Source organism: Rosa chinensis, chromosome 3 (assembly GCF_002994745.2).
Source record: "Rosa chinensis cultivar Old Blush chromosome 3, RchiOBHm-V2, whole genome shotgun sequence".
Classification (NCBI taxonomy): Eukaryota; Viridiplantae; Streptophyta; class Magnoliopsida; order Rosales; family Rosaceae; genus Rosa; species Rosa chinensis.
Window position 1 is genome coordinate 35,878,492 of NC_037090.1, and position 23,775 is coordinate 35,902,266.

At 39.9% G+C, this 23,775-nt stretch overlaps 1 long non-coding RNA gene across 2 annotated transcripts; it reads right to left on the minus strand.

Moving 5' to 3' along the window:
* Positions 1-8,524: 8,524 nt before the first annotated feature.
* LOC112193760 lies at positions 8,525-11,525 on the minus strand. 2 transcript variants are annotated; one of them, XR_005808599.1, is made up of 4 exons: positions 10,725-11,525; positions 9,844-9,885; positions 9,619-9,710; positions 8,525-9,007 (listed from the first exon to the last, which is right to left on the minus strand). It is a non-coding gene; the product is annotated as an uncharacterized LOC112193760 (long non-coding RNA). The 2 variants fall into 2 exon arrangements; XR_002934012.2 differs by lacking the exon at positions 8,525-9,007 and having other exon boundaries at positions 9,033-9,710; positions 10,725-11,523.
* Positions 11,526-23,775: the final 12,250 nt, after the last annotated feature.

Consider the following 23,775-nt stretch of genomic DNA (forward strand, 5'->3'; position numbering starts at 1 on the left):
GCCCTGTACCGCCCTGCTTAGCTCCGGCCATCAACTTCCGGCCAATTTTTCGGCAACCTTTTTCCGGCCACCTCCGTCAACTTTTCCGGTCAAGAATTCCGGCATCTTTTCAAGGTAAACTTTTCTAAAAGTTCCCGTTTTTGAAGTTTTTCAATTTCTTCTTCTTTTTCTCGGGGACTTCCAACATCCCTTCTTCTACCCCCCCTTTCTTCTTCATAGGGGAGACCAAAAGCCGAACTGTGGGGGTTCGTGCTCACTCCGAGCTTAGAGCTTGTAGAGTCCTCCAAACATAGAGTTTGTTGAGAAGAAAACGATCGACCACATACATCGTTGTTTCGATCTAATCCAAAACCCCTCTTGGAATCGGATTTTCTTGGAAGCGACTACGCTCAGAAAATCCCTAATTTCTTGAAAGCGACTACGCTCAGAAATTTAATAGTTTTTTGTGGTAGCCTTTTTCGCTCCGAAACTAACCCTATTTTCTTGTTGTTTTTCAGGATGAGTAACCTGAACAAGTTGAGCTTTGTTCCACTAGAGACAACTGGTGCTGGATACCATAGATGGGTCCGAGATGTGCGCCAACATCTTAAGGCTGATGGACTTCTGGAAGCCATCCAAGAGCCTAGTCAGAACGTGCTCTCCATTGAGCAAGCTACTGCTTTTGAAGCAAAACAAGCTAAAGCCATAATCCTCATGACAAGGCACATGAATGACGCGCTCCAAAATGAATACCTCAATGAGGAAGACCCAAGAAAGCTATGGGTAGAACTTGAGCAGCGATTTGGCAACGTTCGTGACTCCCTGCTTCCTGATTTAGAAGTGCGATGGCATAGCCTCCGCTTTTGTGATTTCAAGTCTGTGCTTGATTATAACTCGGAAGCTCTTCGTATCAAGTCTCTGATGGAGTTTTGTGGCCAAGCCATAATTGATACGATGTTGATCGAGAAGACTCTCTCTACCTTCCCCGTCTCTGCACTGATGACTTCAAAGAATTATCAGATTGATGTAAATGCAGGACGTATCACAAGGTTTCATGAACGTAGCTGAAAAGCACGATAAATTCTTGTGAAGAACTATAATGCTAGACCTGTGGGAACTAAGCCTATTCTGGAGTCTAACCATAGTCGCGCCCCCAATGGAGGACGCAAGGAGCGAAACCCTAAGAGTAGGGACAATTCTGGACATTCTGGTCCATATGTTCGCCCTAAAGAGGAAGGAAATAGCCGAGAAAGGCGTGCACGGAACCGTGGAGGTCAACGTGTGAAGAGAGAGAGAGGCGGAGCTTCCGACCATGGTGGTAACGCCACCAAGAGCATAGGTCGTCCAAATCGTGCCCCAAAGGCGCCTCGATCAAGGGAGCCTGACCATAATGATGTTTGTTTTCGATGTGGATCAACTGAACATTGGGCCAAAACATGTACAGCACCCCAGAATGTTGCAAACACATACAAGACGTATCGTGAAGCAGGGGAAGCAAATTACATGGAACAAGAAGATCAAGATGGCGATCTAGATCTAAGGGTGGAAGATTACATGGATCAAGACCCAGAAACTGGCGATTTTGATTAAGTCTTTTTATTTTCCAAGAGATGTAGGGCGATTGCCATATTACTTTTTATTGGATTAGATTTTCTTTGATCAAAGAAACAATGATGTACTCCGTTGGCTTATGAATAAAATTTCGAGTTCTTTTCATTATGACTCAATTTTGATTCTGAGCATATTACTTTGTGACTACGATGGATGGGCCATCAATATTAATTCAAGGACATGGAATAGCCCAAGTTCCACTTGCCAAATGGCACCTTGATTACAGTTGTCACAGAATCTCTCTACGCTCTTAGGGAAAATCGTACCCTATGAATAGCCAACGAATTCCATGCGAAAATGCATGTAGAGAACGGAAATGAGTTCCTTTGCATTACCTCTAACGATTGCGAACAAGGACGCATCTTAGAGAAGTTTATGTGTCTCTCTAGTGGATTCTATGTCACTATTCGAGCTATTAATCTAATAAAGTTATGAGAGAAGATCTCTTGGATTTAGACACATATTGGCTTTGTCACGATAGGATAGATCATCCTAGTCATGATATGATGATCCGTCTACAAACGACTTCACATGGACATCATTTCTTTCGAGTGAAACGAAGCATGAATCATAAGTTGATTTCTAGACTAAGTGTGACCGACACAGCTGCCTAGGGCACCACCTGCGTCTACCACCAGCCTAGGGCTGGCGCAATCCCTATCCATGACACCATGGATGGCGTCCATCATAGTGATGGCGCCCCAGGTGATGATGCAATCACCAACTTGCTTCAAATAGCGTTTTAGACGCTCAGGCCTAACCGAAATACTCAATGGTTGCTTCTAAGGCCTCTCGCTCGTTTTACTAAGCTCGTTCCTTAGGGAAATTAGGACTGAGACCATCTTATGCAAAGGATATGACAATACTCATTCTGTTCTTACAAAGAATCCGTAGGGATTTTGTGGATTGATTCAACCAACTTGCGGACGCTTAAATATTTCATGATGTTGGTTGACACGCAAACACGCTGGTCACGCGTTGTGCCATTGTCCACCTATAAATGCTGCTTATGCTACACTCATAGCACATATCATATGACAACAGGCTCACTCCCCAGATCATCCTATTTAGTCAATTGGATTTGACTATGCTAGAGAGTTTACATCGAATGACTTTCGATGGATATTGCAATGGGCTTGGTGTTGGACATCACATTCCCATGTACACACCCAATTGGTCTCGCGGAAACGACTACGATTGTAGTCCAAACATTGGTAATGCGCACCAATCATCTTACATCCGCTTGGGGTGATGCAACATCGCATGCAGCTATGCTAATTCGTCTACGACCTACCGCCACTCAATGTACCTCTGCGTTACAGCTAGTGACTGGGTACACGTATTTTGTACTTACGCATATTTAAGTGAGCCATTTATGTGCCAATTGTGCTACCACAACGCTCTATGATGGGTCCTTACAGACGAATGGGCAACTACGTTGGATTTGAGACTCCAACAATCGTCTGCCACTTAATTCCCTTGTAAGGCGATCTCCTTACCGCTAGATTTGTGGGTTGTCACTTTGATGAGACAGTCTTCCCGTCGTTCGGGGGAGATAAGAACACAGATGTTCAGCAGGAAAGACAGGAATTGTCGTGGCCTGTCCCTACTATGTCTCATCTCGATCCCTATTAAAGTGACGAGATCACACAAATATGCTGCAAACATGCCTGCAAGGAAGGACGTTCCTACGAGAGGACGTAGCGCCACCCTACACGGAGGTAGGCATGGCACCAATGCCAAAGAGAGTGGCACTCTGGCGTTATAGGCCATGGCCCCAGCTAGGATGCGTGGGAGGCCCGTGGGTTCGAAGGATACTTTGGCACATTCCAATCCTTTGATCATCAAGACTCAAAATCCGTCTCATGAGTATCTTCCGGGTTATGGTTATCGTTAGGGGACGCCTCAACGTCAGAACCTATTCCTGAGAATATAGAGCTCTATGAAACTTACACTAGTGTACATGAGATGTGGGATAGAAACTCCATCATAATTGATGATGTAGTTGCGCATTTCGTTGCGCATGAGTTTGTTAAGTCAGATGATATCGAACCACGCTCCGTTGATGAATGAATGCCAACGTAGAGAGACTTGGCCTAAATGGAAAGATGCGATCCAGGTTAAGATGGATTCTCTAACGAAGAGGAAGGTTTTTGAGCCAGTGATGCCAACACCTCCTAACATAAAACCTATTGACTAATGGGTCTTCATTAGAATGCGTGATGAGAAAAAGAGATGGTAATCTCGCCTTATGGCGCAAGGCTTCTCACAAAACGCCCTGGAATCGACTACGATGAGACATATTCTCTCGTAATGGATGTCATTGCACTCCACTACCCTGTCAGTTTGGTAGTTTCCGAATAACTGAATATGCAGCTTACAAATGTGGTCATTACGTATCTCTATGGGGATCTAGATACGGAATATACATGAAGGTTCGTGGTGAACTTCATTTACCCAAGTCAAGTGGCTCTAAACCATGGAGCGCGTTTACAAAGAGGTTGAAATGCTCACTAAAGTGACTACTTGATTGGGAAGGGATATGCCCACGCGTTTCTATAACAAGTTTCGGATTCTATCGCGGTTCATGTTGGACATGATCTTCATTAAAAGCCCTTAAAGAGTTAAGGGAAACCACTGAACACTTGAAATCCGAGTTTGAGATGAAGGATTTTGGGAGAACACGATTATGTCTCGGTTTGGAACTTGAGCATCGTGTTGATAGATGCTTAGGCATTTTGACAAGGTCAAACCTTCAAGCACCCCCATGATCGTCCGTAGTCTTGATCCTGAAAAGGATCCTCTTCATTCAAAGGATGATGACGAAGATGCGCTAGGGGCAGAAATGCCCTAGTTAAGTACAATAGGCTCATTATTGTACCTAGCTCAATGCACAAGACCGGATATCTCATTTACCATGAACTTGTTAGCTAAGATATAGCTCTGCGCCAACGCGACGCCATTAGATTGGTGTAAAAGATATCTTTCAGTACTTGAGATGTACGATTGATATGGGCTTGTTCTATCCCTACAGAGAGATGATGGATTTGGACCCATCACACACCAGGAACGCTGCCAACACTGGCCTGCGTCCACTATCCCCATCTCAAAATGATATAAGTGTTTTGGAAGGTTTTGCTAATGCTGGGTATCTCTCTGACCCACATAAAGGTCGCTCCCAAACTGGTTATGTATTCACCATAGGAAAGACCGTGATATCTTGGAGGTCTACAAAGCAGACCTTAGTCGCTACCTCTTTGAATCATGCAGAGATTATTGCTCTTCACGAAGTGGTTCGTGAATGTATATGGATTGGATCCATAATTACACATGTTCGAACAATTGTGGTTTGAAGTCTACCACAGACGAGCCTATGAGCATTTAGGATAATGCTGCTTGTTTTGAACAAATGAAGCAAGGCTACATCAAAAGCGACAACACCAAGGATAATCAGCAACAATAGACTCTCCTCAAGATCAAAGTGAACTAGGTTCAATCTGAGGACAGTGTGGTAGACTTGCTCACTAAGTCATTGCCTAAATTCCACTTTCGAGAAACATGTTTGGTAGCATCGTTTACGGAAATTATCTGAACTCTCATTATCGTAGTCATCAGGGGGAGGCGTAGACATCAGGGGGAGATGTCTACATGTTTGTCTCGAATCGTGAAGGGTGTGTTGTGCTCTTTTTCCCCTTCGACCGAGGTTATTTTTGTCCCACTGGGTTTTTGTTACTCGGCAAGGTTTTTAACGAGGCAACAAGAGAAGCACCGCATTTGGACAACACAAGGGGGAGTGTTTAAGAATATCTCTATTTTGTGTTTAATCCAAACTCTAGGTTATTTGACCTAGTGGTAATAGGGTTACATTAGAAGGATCTAGATTCCTATTCAATGTAAGATTACTTTCCTTGTATGATTGAGACTCTATGCATTGTAATCCTCTATATAAAGAGGCCCCTATTATCAATGAGAATACACAGCGATTTCCTCTCAATTTCAGTTTCTCTACAACAATATATTAGTTATATATATGAGATAATTGTATATGAGTAGAACATAAAAACTAAAATAGTTGTATGAGATAAAGATGAAAACTAAAACTTTTAAACTGTGAATTCAATTGAAGAACAATCCTTATCATCAAAAGATAAAGATAAGGCTCATAGCAATTCATAATAAACCAGGCTTTGTTATGTGAAGCAGGGACCTATGCTCCATCTTCTTGCCGCTTCTCATTCTGTTCCCATCGTTGTACGTTTAGGTTCAAGAATCCAGTTTCCTCTGCCAGAAGTTGTTTCCTTAGAATAACCCAAGACTATGAGTATTGAAGTTGGGAAACAGAAGTTTGACAGTAGAATAGCATATGCGGTTTTACTTAAAAAAAAAAAAAAAGACACAGCGCGTACCCCTTCTGCCTGATTTCTACGCCTTTAAAGTCTCCTAAGCGCGTTTACTGCGCCTTCACGCCTAGGTATCAAAACTCACTCATTTTATCTGCAGATTTGTGCCTTTAACGCTTGAAGATGCGCCTTTTAATACGTTGGGTAGGATTAGTATGTTGATGTTGGAATGATGATGTAATGAATTGGTTTTGAATGTTCAATTAATGGATGTGTTTTCGAATGTGTTAGTCAACTGGTTTTAGTATTATATGTCTTGTGACTCTCTCATGCCATTTCATTCCAAATAGAAATTATTGTCTAATAATGGAACATCATAAAACGGAATTCAAAAATTGTTGTATGAACAATCTAACTACAATACTTTTCAAACACTTTCAATTGCCCAACGAAAAAAGACAAAACAATAAAGTACCATGTTCTGTAGTGTCAAACCCTGTAGATACCTCTACTAGCAAGACTAGTTTGCTATCTCACCAAGCATAAGTAACACGCTCTTTGGGACACCCGCAAGCCATGGTGAGGCCCAACCGCTACTTGCATCTTGTAGCCCTATGTTCAAGCTACGCTACGGTATCCGGAAGTCGCAAATCCGTCGCCGGGAAGCCACCTTCCCGGCCTTGCAAAGTTGCCTTCACAAACATGCTTTCTAGACTAGAATAGTGATTTTAGTCATCCCACATCTAAGAAAATGTAAAGGAGAAGCATTCCTTCACCTATAAAAGGAATGCCTCCTCCCACAACTCAAGACACTCCATTACATATTTTGTAATCCCCTTGGAGGGCCGCAAGGCTCAACACACTAATACAACATTCAAGTGGACGTAGTCTCCCGCTAAGGCGGAGGCGAACCATTATACTTCTTGTGTCGCTCTCCCTCTCCAATTTTCTTTTTTTTTTTGGAAGTCAAATTGTTTTTGAATAATCAAATTAAATTAAATTTGAACTAAATGATACATAACTCTATTTGCTATAAATATTGGTTTTGGCAAATAGGAATCAACTACCATATGTAGAAAAATGGATGAATAATTTTGAGAATGAAATCTTTTCCTCGTCTTTACTGTAGGTGCTCATGTCGTTTAGTGATGCTGAAGTTTATTAGGCCTTAATTTATTTTTTAATAATCATAAACTTAGACTCCAAATGTTTAATGCTGTAGGTTATTCTCAGCAGCATCATGTCATCATGTAGGTCATGCTTTTGGTCACACATATTATTCGCTTTCACTTTGTTCATGTCGATAGGTGATGTTGAAGTTCATGTTCTGAAAAAGAGGCATTCGTTTTCAATAGAAAAAATGGTCATATTCTTATTCAGTACCTGATATATTTTGGAAGCATATATGTGAGCTAATGTACGACTTGCTTCGATAGGGAGACAGCGAAAGCAGTAAAACTGATTATTCGTTCGAAAAGCAACGTCAATCAAACAGAAAGATTGTTATGGAAAATAAAGGCTGAAGACAAAGTGAAGGATTTCAGCACTTGCCTTGAAGCTGAACGTGTGGAGTTCTTTTCAAAACCATTATCATTACTAAATCTACCAGATAAGCCAGTAGCATCTACTTCCACTGACATGTGAGTCATACCTACCTATTCTGAATTTCTGATATGCATTTAGGAAGTCACTCCGCGGTTTGCTGGTCCTTTTGAGGTTTCGGATGTAGTTGGTGAACATTCTTATCGAGTAGCTCTTCCAGCTAAACTATCCGGTAATACGTTTTGAAGAAAAACCATGAAGATGCTTCACATGTTTTGAATTGGAAAGATTTGAAAATTCACAAAGATATCCTATGACGAGAGGAGAGGCTAGTTAGAATTGTTGATAACAAAGAACAAATTCTTCCTGGTAGGAGCATTCGTTTGGTGAAAGTGTTCTGGCGGTATCATGGTATCGAGGAAGCAACATGCGAGTGGCTAAATATCCAGATTTGTTTGTGCTTTAGCTAATGCATATAGTTTTTTACTATTTTGGCTAGGAAAATGTGAACTGTTTAATCCAAAACTTCGTGCTGTGTTGGTACTTTAATGAAGTTTCTTATCTATGAAGTTTGTTGTATTTCTAATTTAGATCCTTTGTCCAACAAAAAAAAAACCTAAAAGAGACATCATTGAAAATCCTTAGCATATTCCGGCTTAAATACAAAATAAACGAACAACTTTCCAGATCTCAGTCTCTAAGTTTTTTCTAACAGAGACAGAACCATGTGAGTGGTGCATTCTCAGCGGTGTCCGTATGGTTCGATCAAATTCAAGGATACGTCTAAAGGCAAGTTCGACCATGAATAATTTAGAGGTGTGGTCGTTTAACCATATCACCGATTGATGCATCACTGGTCCATGGTCCTTTACCCTTATATAATAATTGTCCAAAGATATGCAAAAATCTGAACATAGTTTCGCATCTCAATTACTCCTCCAAATGCTTTACAATTGCAACTAATCGAAGTATACACAAAATGTAACTACATATTATAACAACTGAACATGATATATATCATTAACAGATCTGTATAAAGACGCATGAAATGCTAAAAATATCCCCTTGTATGACCATTCAAGCTACAAACTATACCTACATCATCCCAGATGCTTTTCGTGTCCTTGAAGCAAGTCCTACTCGGGACAACGTCACAGTCCCCTATTTCACAATTAATGAGCAGATGGAAGTCCAAAATATACAGACAAATAAGACTACAAATAATAAGGTTCAAGCAACAAGGGTTCTCACACCCGCTTTCCCTTCAGCTTTATGGTGAAGGCATGGCTTGCTCATTAGTTGGTATTCTGGCAGTGGTGAACAGTGAATTTGCTCTCAAACTCCCAAAAAAAACAAAAGCATCCACATGTTCACACAGATCTTAGAAAGTCTAATTTTCTCTAAAATTGGTGTGTTATAGCACATGGGGTTTCCAGCATTCGGTATATGCTTCTCACACAGCGGACCCTGATTGGGTCCCATATCTCATTTAGGATCCCAAGTGCCTCAAGTAACGGTCAGCAGCTCATAAATATCTAAGCAAAAAAAGAGTGCTTATTTATCATTAGCAACAGTGATAATAAAACAAGAATGAGTGATTACACAAGTTCAAATCGCAAGTATACACAGCAATACAAGAGAGCTGACAAATAGCCGCTAAATATAAATGTTGAACAATCAAATTAAGCACAAAAGATGCTAAATTGGAGAGGGGGGAATACAGTGAAATGCTAAACGAAAAATAAATAGCAACGAAAAGTTGCTGAGGTGTCTTGAATTTTGTTGCATAGGGTTCATCTAGCAATCAGGATTCTCTCCTGCATTGGTAATTCACTATAATATATGTACAGAAACTCCCCGCTTTCTGATTGGGGAATAGGTTGCAAAGGAGGAGTTAATCAAGGAAATTGGGAAGCATAATCGAATAGGGAACTTCATATTTTTGTTACTTCCGAAGAATCAAGTTTTGGTTTATAACCAGAAGAAGAAAAAGAAATTTAGAAAATAAATAGAGCAGAAGTACATTCAAAAGGAGAAACAATCAGATTCACCTAAATTCTCAGTTCTCGATCAGTCTCACTCTCACAATATCGACATAGTACCCACGTAGACACGTATACCAGAACCTATAATCAGGGAATCTCACCTCGACATTATCTCCATACAAGTTGAGTCTGTGGTTTTCATTATTAAAAACTTGGGCAGGGAACTTGCTTCTAGCATTACAGGCTATGTCACCTGCCAGCATAAGTATTATCCTCTCATCAGGTATTCCAAGTGGCTAACCGTCCTTTAAATCAAAAGAAAACATAACTATTTACGTGAGAAAAGAAAAGAAGATCATCTAGGAGGAGAAGACCTGTGTGCTTACCTGTACACAGATAAAGTATTGGCCATGTGTCGATAATTAAACCTGACCAAAAAAAAAAAATTTGGAATCAAAAGGTCAAATTGCCATTCAACAGAACTATTACAACTCAAGATTTTTGCACTACCCCAGTATGATTCTTAAAGAATATAGTAGTGACAGAATGAACCCTTCAGATGTAACTACTTGTCTTAGTACCCTTTTGTCATGATGCAAACAAAGTCATGAGGCAGAACAAAAGATGAAATGTCTGTGGTTTCTTACATCCTACAACACTAAATTATGTGGATACAGAAGCTTCATTCAGCTCTGCCCAGCCGCAAAGTAGCTGTCTATTACACAAGTTTAAACTGATTCCTAAGCCGAAGTTAACTTAGAATACTGGTACTACTTTGCTTCCAAAACCAGAAAATGGTTATGGTCACATGAAGCATATCTTCCAACTTCTCTTCTTTTGCATTGTTGATAGTGCACAACTTAAGCAACTAAACATGAACGTATTCAAATGCACGTACGTCCAAGAAGTCAAAACTAAGACCTTATAAGTTTCATATGAAGCACACCCCAAGTTTTGCAAATTTCACATCTTCTCAGAGAAGATCAACAATTAAAGCAAGCAACTTTTTACAGGGGTATGATTCAGGACCAAAAGTGACAACATGGGTATCAATTTTTTAAACAAAAAACTGTTAATACAGATTGATCAAACTAAAATGAAGCTTTGAATTATAGTTTGAAACAAGATGTGAAACCTGAAGAGGCAATGACCAGTTGTAAAGCATAAGTGTAGAAAAGATTATAATTTCAGCAAATTAAACAGCACTAGACTGTGACAATAGAAGAAGAAACTAAACTAGCAATTGCAAATAAATGAAGAGGCATACTGGGGCTCAACAGGGTTGAGGAGGCACTTCCTCCACCAGAGTTGGCATTGGGTAGCGGCAGAGGGGACACATGTGACTGATCTCCAATGACCGGACAATGCAATGTTCATGATAATAGTGCGAACAGGGCAAGTGGATAACCATTTGATCAACACTGAAATCCTCCAAACAAATAACACATGGATCTTCATAAGGCAACGTATGATCGACGTTCACTCTCTCCAGGGCTTCAATCGATGACCTTGTCGCGGGAACAAGATTGGGCTTATACATGTCCATGGCTTCAGATACGGCATCGCTGCCGAATAGAAAAGTCATGTCCCATATGGCCACGTCAATAGGCAGCTCGGTGGAGACTGTGGCGTCAAGCACCTCCAGTAACTTGTTGATGGCATTGGGATGTTCCTCCTCGGGGACACGCATGAGTGACAGAGATTCTGTGATTGATTGTGCGCACCTAGTCCTGTAGGGGGATGAAACATTCTGGACAGATCGGAGCTTGACCCAAAATTGTCTCGAATCTAGGAGCGTTCGCTCCTCCCAAATAACTGGGTAATCAAGGCTACTGCGGCTCCCAATTGCCCTCGAAAACCTTACTTTCACGAGAATATAATCCTCGCTCACCTCCCCCCGATCTGGGTATGGGCTACTTTCTTGTTTCACTTTGGTGGATAACCGAAGCACCACCATCTCCTCCATCAGCTTCGAACAACTTCGTCTCCTTGATCTATCTAGGGTAGACACGAGGATTTTTATTTATACGCTATAATTCGACCACATAAAGGTCTTCCACACCCAGAAGGAAACAAATTCTCATGTAATGTGGATTCCAGGAAAAACAAAAAAAAACATATTCCAGAAAAAATAAAAATAATTATATGAAAACATTTACTCTTATAAATTAATTTGAGTTAATTACATATAAATCTATATCTGAATGTTATTTTAGCTATAAAGTCACCAACTAATTTTTTTTCTCATAAAACCACTAGATTAAAAATGGTGTTATATTTTGAATATAAAAACCAACATATTTACATAAATGCCACTAGAGTAAAAAGTTAACAACCATTCTCTCTCTCATCTCTGGCGAGGTCTCCGGTCAACTCCGGCCGACCTCCGGCGGGTCTCTGGCTAACTTTCAGCGACTACAAAATCTACTATCACTAGCAATAAAAACTACTCTGATGAGATTTTCGGCAACCTCCGGTGAGGTCACAAAAGTTTCTATCACTAGCAATAAAAGCCATGACTGGAATCCTGAATCCGGCTACCGGACTGGTGTCGGGATTCCGGCGTCTGAATTTATTGCCCCCCAATAATACCTAGTAATCATATTATTGCCTCCAAAAAATCATATTATTGTCTCCTAATAATCATATTATTGTCGTCCAGTGAATTGTATGAACTCTCAAAACCAAAATGAATACACTACAGACACAATTGATCAATTTATAATCATATTATTGCCTCCCAATAGTCATATTATTGCCTCCCAATAATCATATTATTGCCCCCCAATACAAAGTCCAATGTCTCTACTGCCTCCCAATAGACCACCAAAAATGCACCATTTCGTAGGATTCACAGATAATTTGACTTTAATAAACAGAAAAAAACAGGTAACTTATCAAAACACCACACTATAGTGATCTCTGTCCCTTATATCAAAGTCTACTGGGGGCCAATAATGTGTCTACTGCCCCCCAGTAGACCATCAAACAAACCCCACAGTTACATTGCAATGTCAGATTACTCACATTGTTGAACAAATAGTAGATCATTGGCCTCCAATCCAATAGACATTCAAAAAAAAAATAATATATGCAATTGCTTGCCAAAAAAAAGAACTGAACAACAATACTTACAAAAAAAAAAAAAAAAACGCAGCAACCGGAGTAATCCATGTCACTCCTCCGGCGACACCAGCATGACCAACAACGAAGACCCAGAAACGAGCTCCACAATATCGCCGGGAACGAGCTCATTGGCCCCTTAATTTTTCATCTCCCCTCCTTCAAACCTCCTGTCAACATTGGGTTGTTGAAAGAGATCAGATCGCCGGCCTCACTCAGCCCAGAATAACGAGGACCTGCAGCGCCGTCGCGAGCTCACCGGAACCTCCGTTGTGGAGTGAGCAGGGGTCGGAGATGTCGGGTTCGAACATTGGTTCGTCTTCCGAGATCAGATCGTAGGTGATTCGGAGCTTTGCCCCACTTAGCCCAGACGAACGACGACCTGCAGCGCCGTCGCAAGCTCACCGGAACCTCTGTCATGGAGTGGGCTGGGGTCGGAGACGTCGGGTTTGAAATCCATCTCGGCGGTGGGGGAGAGAGAGTGAGGAGGTGTGCATCCGATCCAGGCGTCCAGATTCGTAGACATGGAGAGAGAGAGAGTCTGAGACGTGTTGAGAGAGAGAGAGAGAGAGAGAGAGAGAGAGAGAGAGAGAAATCGGTGAGGGGGAGGAGAGAGAAAATAGATCGGAGGGAGAGTCTGAAAAGAGATGTAATTTATTAATTAAAATAGGGGCAAAATTGTCAATAAATGTTAGATTGGGTAAATGGGTTAAAAAACTCTTGGTGGTGTAAGTGGGCAATTTTTAAGCAGAAAATGGGTAAGTGGTCACGGCCCTTTTTATTTATACTCCATAATTCGACCACAGAAAGGTCTTCTACACCCATAAGGAAACAAATTCTCATGTAATCTGGATTCCGGGAAAAACAAAAAAAACATATTCCAGGAAAAACAAAAATAATTATATGAAAACATTTACTCTTATAAATTAATTTGAGTTAATTACATATAAGTGTATATTTGAATGTTATTTTAGCCATAAGGTCACCAACTAATTTTTTCTCTCATAAAACCACTAGATTAAAAATGGTGTTATATTTTGGATATAAAAACCAACATATTTACATAAATGCCACTAGAGTAAAAAGTCAACAACCATTCTCTCTCTCCTCTCTGGCGAGGTCTCCGGTCAACTCCGGCCGACCTCCGGCAGGTTTCTGGCTAACTTTCAGCGACTACAAAATCTACTGTTACTAACACCAAAAACTACTGTCACTAGCAATAAAAACTAATCTGATGAGATTTTCGGCAATCTCCTGTGAGGTCACAAAAGCTACTATCACTAGTAATAAAAGCTACTGTCACTAGCAACAAAAGCTATGCTCGTGAGATTTCCGGTGAGGTCACAAAATTTACTATCACCAACAACAAAAGCTACTATCACAAACAAAAGGTACGCTGGTGAGATTTCCAACGAGGTCACAAAAGCTACTGTCACCAACAACAAAAGCTATTGTCACCGACACAAAAAGATACTCTCACCAATAACAAATGGCTATTGTCATCATCACCAGCAACAAAAGCTACTTTCACCATCACCAAAGGCTACTCTCATCAATGCCAAAATTTATAACCAAGCAGGACAAAAACTACTATCACACAGAACAAAAGCTACTCCAAGATATTGAGAGAGCTATTATCAACGACTAACAAATCTATGGAAATGTAAAAGATACAACCAAAACAAAAATGCTACTGCAATCGAGTAAAGAAAACATATTCAATGATATAAAAAGTATGCAACATTCAACAATGATATCACAATGTAAAAATTAACTTCCATAGTTGTCAAAAGTCACTACCATAGTGGTGAAAATCTATTACAATAGTTGTATAAAACTACCGTCAATATTGTAATGCTATTATCAGTTTTCAATGGTGATGCTCTAAACCCATAGGCATAATTTTGCCACCTTCAGCACGTTCAACATTTTTTGGTTGGCCAAATAATCTCTTGGTCAATGGAGGCTTCAATATCCAAATTCACATGATTTTCGAAATTGACTACTACATATGCAAAAGAATTCTGCAATAACAGAGATACAACAAGATATTAGTATTTGAAATGAATACTAAAAACAACAACGTATCGTTGTGCCGCAAACGTGGCACTCTTTATGTTTGAACCCAAAATGAGCATTTTGGCCTGACAAGGCGTGTCTTGGAGAAATTGAGCCAATGTCAGTGGCTCAAGCTATATATTGTCAACAAGTTCGAAATATATTATTTAGAGGCTAAAATATGGAAGATTATGCAAGCTGCAAGAAAAGGCACGCACATGCAAATATTCATACTCCATTCAATGAAGGAATATGGCATGCACGTGGGGAAGCATTCCACTACATTTCATGGTGGCCAATAGGGAAAACCTATCATGATTTCATTAGTGCTTAAGTGTTTAAACCACCATGATTCAATTAGTGTTTAAGTGTTTAAACCACCATGATTCCATTAGTGTTTAAGTGTTTAAACCTCCATGATTCCATTAGTGCTTAACCCATCATGATTTGTTTAAGGCCAACCACTATGGCTTGGTAGCCTATATATAGAGGCTACAACGAAGTAACAAGACACACAATTCATCAATTAATCTCTACGATTATCCAAGCCTCTCCGGAGCAATCCCTCTCCTTCTCTCACCGGTGACCACACTCCAGTCCCAGAATCCTCAGGAGCCGACTGTCAGTGCCACCAAACCCTCTGTCAACGTGCTTCAGTCCTAGTCTCCTCACTGTAGTACCACGACCACAACGGTTACGGAACCAGCCGAGCAAGGGTAACACCCTCGCAAACCAACCAAGCTAAAGTCACGCTTTAGCAAGTTCTCCCCACTTCCTAGTGATTTTCGCTCTGCTCGATCTATGACGTCGAGTATCGATTGTGTGATTTTGAAGAAGCTCAGCAAAAATCCTCACCATAAGGCACAAAGAATCCCGCGATGAGGTTGGTACTCTCCTCGTCCACAATCGCTCAAAAGAAGTCAGGTCAAGGGACACCCCCGACGACCGCACCCAAATGGTGCTGGCACGCCAGCGCAGAAAAGAGACTATTGACCAGCTACAACAAAACTGGAGCCAAACACTTTATCAACTAGATAATGAAAAATAAGCAATCTAAAAAAAGACTTTCATAGGTACAAAAATCTACTATAGCACATGTACAAAGCTACTGAACCAGTAATAAAAAAAACTATTGACATAGGTATAGAAAACTACTGTAAAACATGTACAAAGCTACTGGTTCAGTAAAAAAAGCAACTGACATAGGTATATAAAGCTATTGTAACACATGTACAAAGCTACTGGACCAGTAATAAAAAGCTACTGACACATGTACAAAAAACTACTATAACATATACAAAGTTACTGGACCAATAATAAAAAGCTACTGACATAGATACTGATTGCACAAAACCAACTTATAATAAATGTTAATAGTGTAACACAAATTCCAACAAGAAATGGTAGAGATATGGGTCCGGCCCATATAGAAGAAGGATTTTCAAAATGTCACTATAAATCGTGAGTTGTCTCGCTAAAACCTCTTGAGCTGCTTGGTTTAATTATGACATATGGTTGTTTAGTGTGTATCAGTGTGTAATTGTTTGTGCACTCACTAGTTATGGAAGGGCCCCTTACTTTTGTATACACTCACTACACATTTCTGTGCATCCTCTAAATAAACATTTCATCTATCAGCACAGAGATTCCAAAATAAAGAAATATGTATAGACCTCTTAAATGAATCAATGGACTCCAAAGGATGCAATCATTTATACACACTGATACACACAAAGGATGCAATCATTTATTTATTCGATAGATAAACAATGAAGCACCAAGGCATTGTTTTGAAAACCGAGACAATATATTTGTCAGACATGTGCATCCTGTTCGTTATTACGACTCCATCCTAAAGAACATATTGAAGCAAACCAGACTCCATAATTAAACTTAGAGATAATGATTATACACTACAGAATTTTTATGTGAAGGCATTCTTTTCATGTTTAATAGCATGTAGTAGTATGCGAAGCCAAGCAAGCACAATCGAAGCTTATAGTCAAAATTTTATTAATAGTATTCTATAAAACTTCACAAATGCCAATCAACCAATATTGCTCCGATCAATTAATGAATATACACAAATCCAATGCCCTAATTGAATCCAATTTCAAATTAACCCCAACAATTTCAACTCAAAACCCAAACATAGAAAGAATAGGGACTGACCGTGATGGCTGGACATTAGGCGCCGGTAGAGCATTGACAAAATTCACCAGCGAGAAGAAAGAGGTAAAAAGATGAGTGGCGCCACCGGAGATGAGCCGATAAGCCGGATCAACGACGTTGGACAACCAACGCTTCCCTCGCTCGGCTTTGTTCGGAGGTGGACGAGAATAAGGAGTCGTCAGCGACTTGCGGGACGGTAGCTTGCGGCTTGAGATCTGTTTGGACCCAAAATGAGCATTTTGGCCTGACAAGGCACGTCTTGGAGAAATTGAGCCAATGTCAGTGGCTCAAGCTATATATTGTCGACAAGTTCGAAATATATATTTAGAGGCTAAATAAAGCCTACTATGGAAGCATGAAAAGTCAACTTTAGCACATTTTCCTACTTCGACTAGGAGAAACAGAGCTAAACAAGGAAGGAGGGGAGGAAGACTAACCAAATGAAATCTAAATGAGCTGAAACTTTCCATATTAATACTAGACATCCCAAGGATCATTTCTTATGAAGAGTGCCAGAGCTAGTTTTAAGTGGAAAGCCTTCAAACAATCAGCCCAATTTTCTATAGAAGCAAAACTGGAAAACTGGACCTGTAAGAGGTCCAGCAGAATTTCCGGCCCAACCACATGGAAATAAATTCTGAAATTTTACCAAAGTAATCTACACTCATGATGGATAATTTCATATGAAGAAGTCGAAGGCTCATTATGAAGTCTTGTTGGAGAAATAATTGAAGGAATAAAGGGGCAGAAACTGACCTAAAACTAGCTCAATATTCACATGTTCATGTTTCCTACCCACATGAAGAAAGCTAGATGCTTTTCTTTTTTTTCCTTGGATATATTTTTCTACTACAATCTCTTTAATAGATCATCATCACTTCCATGTTTCTGCACCTTCATGCTTTGCTTTCATTTCATCATTTCTCTATCTTTTCCATATTTTACAAATCACTTTCATACTCCACTTTCATTATTTTTCTTCCACTCATCATTTCACTCTTCTTTTTCTTCCCTATATAAACACCTTCTCCTCTCATTATCAAACACACATTCACACATCAAAACATCTCTAAGATGATCTAAGTTCTCTCTAGAGCAACCTCTCTAAGAGCAACTCCTCTCCTTCTCTTTCTCTTACCGGTGATCACACTCCTAGTCCTAGTCTTCTCAGAAGCCGACTTTCAGTGCCACCAAACCCTTTGTCAACGTACTTCGGTCCTAGTCTCCTCGAGAGCCGACGGTAGTAACGCGACCAAACACCAACACCAAGACACATTCACAACAACAACATCTCTAAGATGATCTAAGTTCTCTCTAGAGCAACCTCTCTAAGAGCAACTCCTCTCCTTCTCTTTCTCTTAGCGGTGATCACACTCCTAGTCCTAGTCTTTTCAGAAGCCGACTTTCAGTGCCACCAAACCCTCTGTCAATGTACTTCGGTCCTAGTCTCCTCGAGAGCCGATTGTTGTACCATGACCAAACACCAACACCAAGACACATTCACAACATCAAAACATCTCTAAGATGATCTAAGTTCTCTCTAGAGCAACCTCTCTAAGAGCAACTCCTCTCTTTCTCTTTCTCTTACCGGTGATCACACTCCTAGTCCTAGTCTTCTCAGAAGCCGACTTTCAGTGCCACCAAACCCTCTGTCAACGTACTTCGGTCCTAGTCTCCTCGGGAGCCGACGGTAGTGCCGCGACCACAATGGTTACGGAACTAGCCAAGCAAGGGTAACGCCCTAGCAACCCAGCCAAGCTAAAGTCACGCTTTAGCAAGATCTCAATACTTCCCGGTGATTTCGCTCTGCTCATTTTGCAATATTGAGTATCGATTGTGTGAACAAGAAGAAGTTCAGCAAAAGTCCTCACCACGAGGCACAAAGAATCCCACGACGAGGTTGGTGCTCTCCTCGTCCACAATCGCTTGATAGAAGTCAGGTCAAGGGACATCCCCGACGACCGCACCCGAACGGTGCTGGCACACCCGCGCAGAAAAGAGACTGTTGACCAGCTGCAACAAAACTGGAGCCAAACAAGATCGTCGAGTTCGACATTCCAGATTGGCAACCCCAGGGCGAGAGAGAGAGAGAGAGAGAGAGAGAGAGTTGAGGGCAAAATTGGTGTAACAAAAAAGAAACTGATGCTTTTGAGCATTAAACTGGCCTTATGTGCAAAAAAAATTTAAGTGGCCTTATGACTAATATAAGTTTTAAAATGACACTTATATGTAACTGACGAAACACATTATGTTCCTTCGTCAAAGTAACTGACGAAGAGGGAATCAAGGAATTACGATTACAGCTCAATCAGCATTTACTATCATTATTGTAATTGATATTTCCATTGTAATTTTATCCTTATATAAAGGGACTATCAAATGAAATGAAATAAGTAGACCAATTCTCATTTACTTTTATACATTATTAGCACGAGTTTCTAGCCCTAGATTCGAAGAGAAAAAAAAACCCAAACCCTAGAAAAAAACAAACTTTCTCTTCTTTCTGCTGCCACCCTTAAAAAAAAAAATTGTCCCTCTCAAGATCGGCTTCAGCTTTCCAAATCGCCGTCATCTTTTCACGAGAAGAGAGAAAAGAAAAAAAAAAGAGGGGTGACCAGTAATTGCCCTCAATAACCTTAATTTCACGAGAATATAATCCTCGCTCACCTCCCCCCTATCTGCGTATGGTCTACTTTCTTCTTCCACTTTGGTGGATAACCGAACCACCACCATCTCCTCCATCAGCTTCAACAACTTCATCTCCTTGATCTACCTAGGGTAGACACGAGGATTTTTATTTATATGCTATAATTCGACCACAGAAAGGTCTTCCACACCCATAAGGAAACAAATTCTCATGTAATCTGGATTCCAGGAAAAACAAAAAAAACATATTCCAGGAAAAACAAAAGTAATTATATGAAAACATTTACTCTTATAAATTAATATTATTAATTTTATTGGGCTCACAAAATTTATTATTTTTGTTAAAGGAAAAGCACATTATGTTCTTTTGTCAAAGTAACTAACGAAGAGGGAATCAAGAAATTGCGATTACAGCTCAATCAGCATTTACTATCATTATTGTAAGGGTTTTTTCCCGTATACCCAGAAACACCATGTATTTTGCCCACTTGCACCAATAAGTTTGTAATGTACTAAAGTACACTATTCTCCTAGGAAAAGACTTATAAGGGTAGTCCTATTTAGGGTAGTGCCTATTGTATCCTCTGTTGACTTTTGGGTTTGGATTTTACTTTTTTTTTTTTTTTTTGAAAAACCTAATTTTAAGCTTTTAAGAAAAAACAAAACAAGCCTTCAACAATGCAACATGCCCAAGTTTTTCACCTAACAGTTACTTTAATAGGCGGAATCACTACTGCTTGTTTTTATCCTCAACCAAAACTAGTACTTCATGTGAAACAGAAAATCTAAACTTCAAGGTTCTATACAGACATAAAACAGGTAAACAATATAAACATAAATCATTCTGAACTTGAAAAATTTTGACGAAGTGGATAAGCAATCTAGAATTATTTATTTAAACATAATTACAAGCCGAGAACTCAGAGCCTCATTCTTAGGTAAACAGCTTATCCATGAGGATGATTACATATACTTACATGAAATGAAAGCACACTACTCCTACTAGACGGGAAGGAAAGAACACATTGTTACTATGGCTTTCTTACTTCTTGAGAGTAGACTCTTCTGCTCAATTTTCTGATGCCTTACAAACTGAACCTAAGGCCCCTTATATAGGGAGCGGAACTCAAACTTTAATTCAAAACAACAAAATGTACAGCACAACTCCATTATTTTCTGCTCCAGATGATTAAGGTCGAATGATGAAAAGCAGATTCCTTTAGGTAAAATATTTTTCACCTTCTTCTTTTTGAAAAGAAAAAGCATCTTTAGAGAAAATGCCAAAGTCGATTTCGGTGCTTTTTACACCTTCTGCTTCACATGTTTTCATCTGTTCCAGAATTGTGGTCTATGACAAAAGAGTTGTTTTTCATCCTGGCTTTGGTTCCGTTTTCTTCCATGTCTGTATCTTCATACATCTTGTAGTGTTTGTCGTTTTCAATCTTTTCGATCCACTGAAAACAAGCTGACTTGGAGTTGATCTCTTTTCTCTTAAGAGATAAGAAAAGGTCACTAGTAACAACCTCAGGATGATCATATGCAGTAACAAAAAATTTTTCTCCTGCCGCCAAGAATGTATTTTCTGTATCTTCTTTAATGATCTTTTTGATATATTCTAGTGACATAGCCTTCATCCAGAGAATACTAGAATTTGGTTGGCCATTATATCCAACACATGCAAGGTGAAGATACTTCCCTTGAATGATTTTCATATAATGTTATGGAGAAATATAGTCAACTTCCTCATTTTTCTTCTGAATCCACTCTGGTAAAGTCGATCTGAACTTCAATATGAGGATGCAGTCATTTTTTCTAACGTTCTTGACCGTGTTAACTATGATGGGTGGCAGTTCCTTGAGACCATCATTTGTTTTGGTCCAAAGATTGTGGACAAAACCATTTTCAACAAGCCAAACTTGAGGATGTTCACTCTGAACATTAACCACATATCTTCCAACATAAGGTCCACGGATAGTGAAGAGAGTTGGAGGTAGACATGAGTCAGAATTTTGACTTCCAATAAGATTATGAATGTCAAACCATTCTGATTCTTTTAGTGCTAAGACAGGAATTCCAGCACTTTCAAGATCTTCAAGATACTAAATTTTCTAATTCGGGACAGCACTCTGCTGTGTCATATTTTCATGATCTTCTTCAAACTATGGCCTGACATTTTCATGAAGTTCTTCCAGCTCTGTTTCTTTCCTGAAAAGCATATAAAAGGTTATCTAAAATAGCTTTATGATGATATGCTAATCTTTTGCTAGTTCTAAACACAGGTTCATCGAAAGTTTTTAGTTCATAATTGAAAACATTTATAACTCCAGACAGAAATATTTTGCTTTTTGGCGAAGCAACAGCCTTAAACGGTCTTGATCAGTTGTGGCTAGCCAATCCTTTACCCTGGGATTGATCAGTTGTGGCTAATCTTTTTGGATTTAGTAGAAATATTTTGACGATTTTTTCTTTAGGCTCCTCAGCATTTTCAGGTTCTTTTCATGTTCTTATGTTTCTGGGATTGCGACCTTCATCGCCTTCTCTTTGGCTGAACATTGTCATTTCTCTTGTTAAGGCGTTTGGACGATAGTTCTTGTTTCCTGCAATTAATTCAACATTGTAATCATATTAGTTAAGAAATAATTGTCAATTTGCTAATATTCCTCTATCAGCAGCTTTATCAAGTTTAAAATTTTTAAAATTCTTTACTCTAGCACAATCGGTGCGTACAATAAAGGGTTTTCGTAGGAAAGCTGGAGAACTTAAAATTGTCTTCTTCATAGCCATGTTTGGACCCAAAATGAACATTTTGGCCTGACAAGGCACGTCTTGGAGAAATTGAGCCAATGTCAGTGGCTCAAGCTATATATTGTCGACAAGCTTGAAATATATATTTAGAGGCTAAATAAAGCCTACTATGGAAGCATGGAAGCATGAAAAGTCAACTTTAGCACATTTTCCTACTTCGGCTAGGAGAAACCGAGCTAAACAAGGAAGGAGGGGCGGCAGACTAATCAAATGAAATCGAAATGAGCTGAAACTTTCCAGATTCATTCTAGACAGCCCAAGGATCATTTCGTTTTTTGAGTGGAAGGCCTTCAAACAATCAGTCCAATTTTCTGCAGAAGCAAAACTGGAAAACTAGACCTGTAAGAGGTCCAGCAGCATATCCGGCCCAACCACAAGGAAATAAATTCTGAAATTTTACCACAGTGATCTACACTCATAGTGGAACATTTTTTATGAAGAAGTTGAAGGCTCTTTCTGAAGTCCTATTGGAGAAATAATTGAAGGAATGAAGGGTCAGAAACTGACCTAAAAACAGCTCAATATTCACATGTTCATGTTTCCTACACACATGAAGAAAGCCAGATGCTTTTCTCTTTTCCTTGGATATATTTTTCTTCTACAATCTCTTTAATAGATCATCATCACTTCCATGTTGCTGCACCTTCATGCTTTTCTTTCATTTCATCATTTCTCTATCTTTTCCATATTTTACAAATCACTTTCATACTCCACTTTCATTATTTTTCTTCCACTCATCATTTCACTCTTCTTTTTCTTCCCTATATAAACACCTTCTCCTCTCATTCTAAGACACACATTCACAACAACAACATCTCTAAGATGATCTAAGTTCTCTCTAGAGCAAACCTCTCTAAGAGCAACTCCTCTCCTTCTCTTTCTCTTACCGGTGATCACACTCCTAGTCCTAGTCTTCTCAGAAGCCGACTTTCAGTGCCACCAAACCCTCTGTCAACGTACTTCGGTCCTAGTCTCCTCGGGAGCCGACGGTAGTGCCGCGACCACAACGGTTACAGAACCAGCCAAGCAAGGGTAACGCCCTAGCAACCCAGCCAAGCTAAAGTCACGCTTTAGCAAGATCTCAATACTTCCCGGTGATTTCGCTCTACTCAATCTGCAATATTGAGTATCGATTGTGTGAACAAGAAGAAGCTCAGCAAAAGTCCTCACCACGAGGCACAAAGAATCTCACGACGAGGTTGGTGCTCTCCTCGTCCACAATTACTTGAAAGAAGTCAGGTCAAGGGACACCCCCGACGACCGCACCCGAACGGTGCAGGCACGCCCGCGCAAGAAAAGAGACTGTTGACCAGCTGCAACAAATTCTGGAGCCAAACATTTTGGCACGCCCAGTGGGACAAGGTTAGAATTTCTTTTTTCTTTTAAAGACATTCAACCACCGGGCTTCAAAACAAACATTTTGGCACGCCCAGTGGGACAAGGTTAGATTTTTTTTTTCTTGAAGTCATTCAACCACCGGGCTACAAAATTCAAAACAAACATTTTGGCACGCC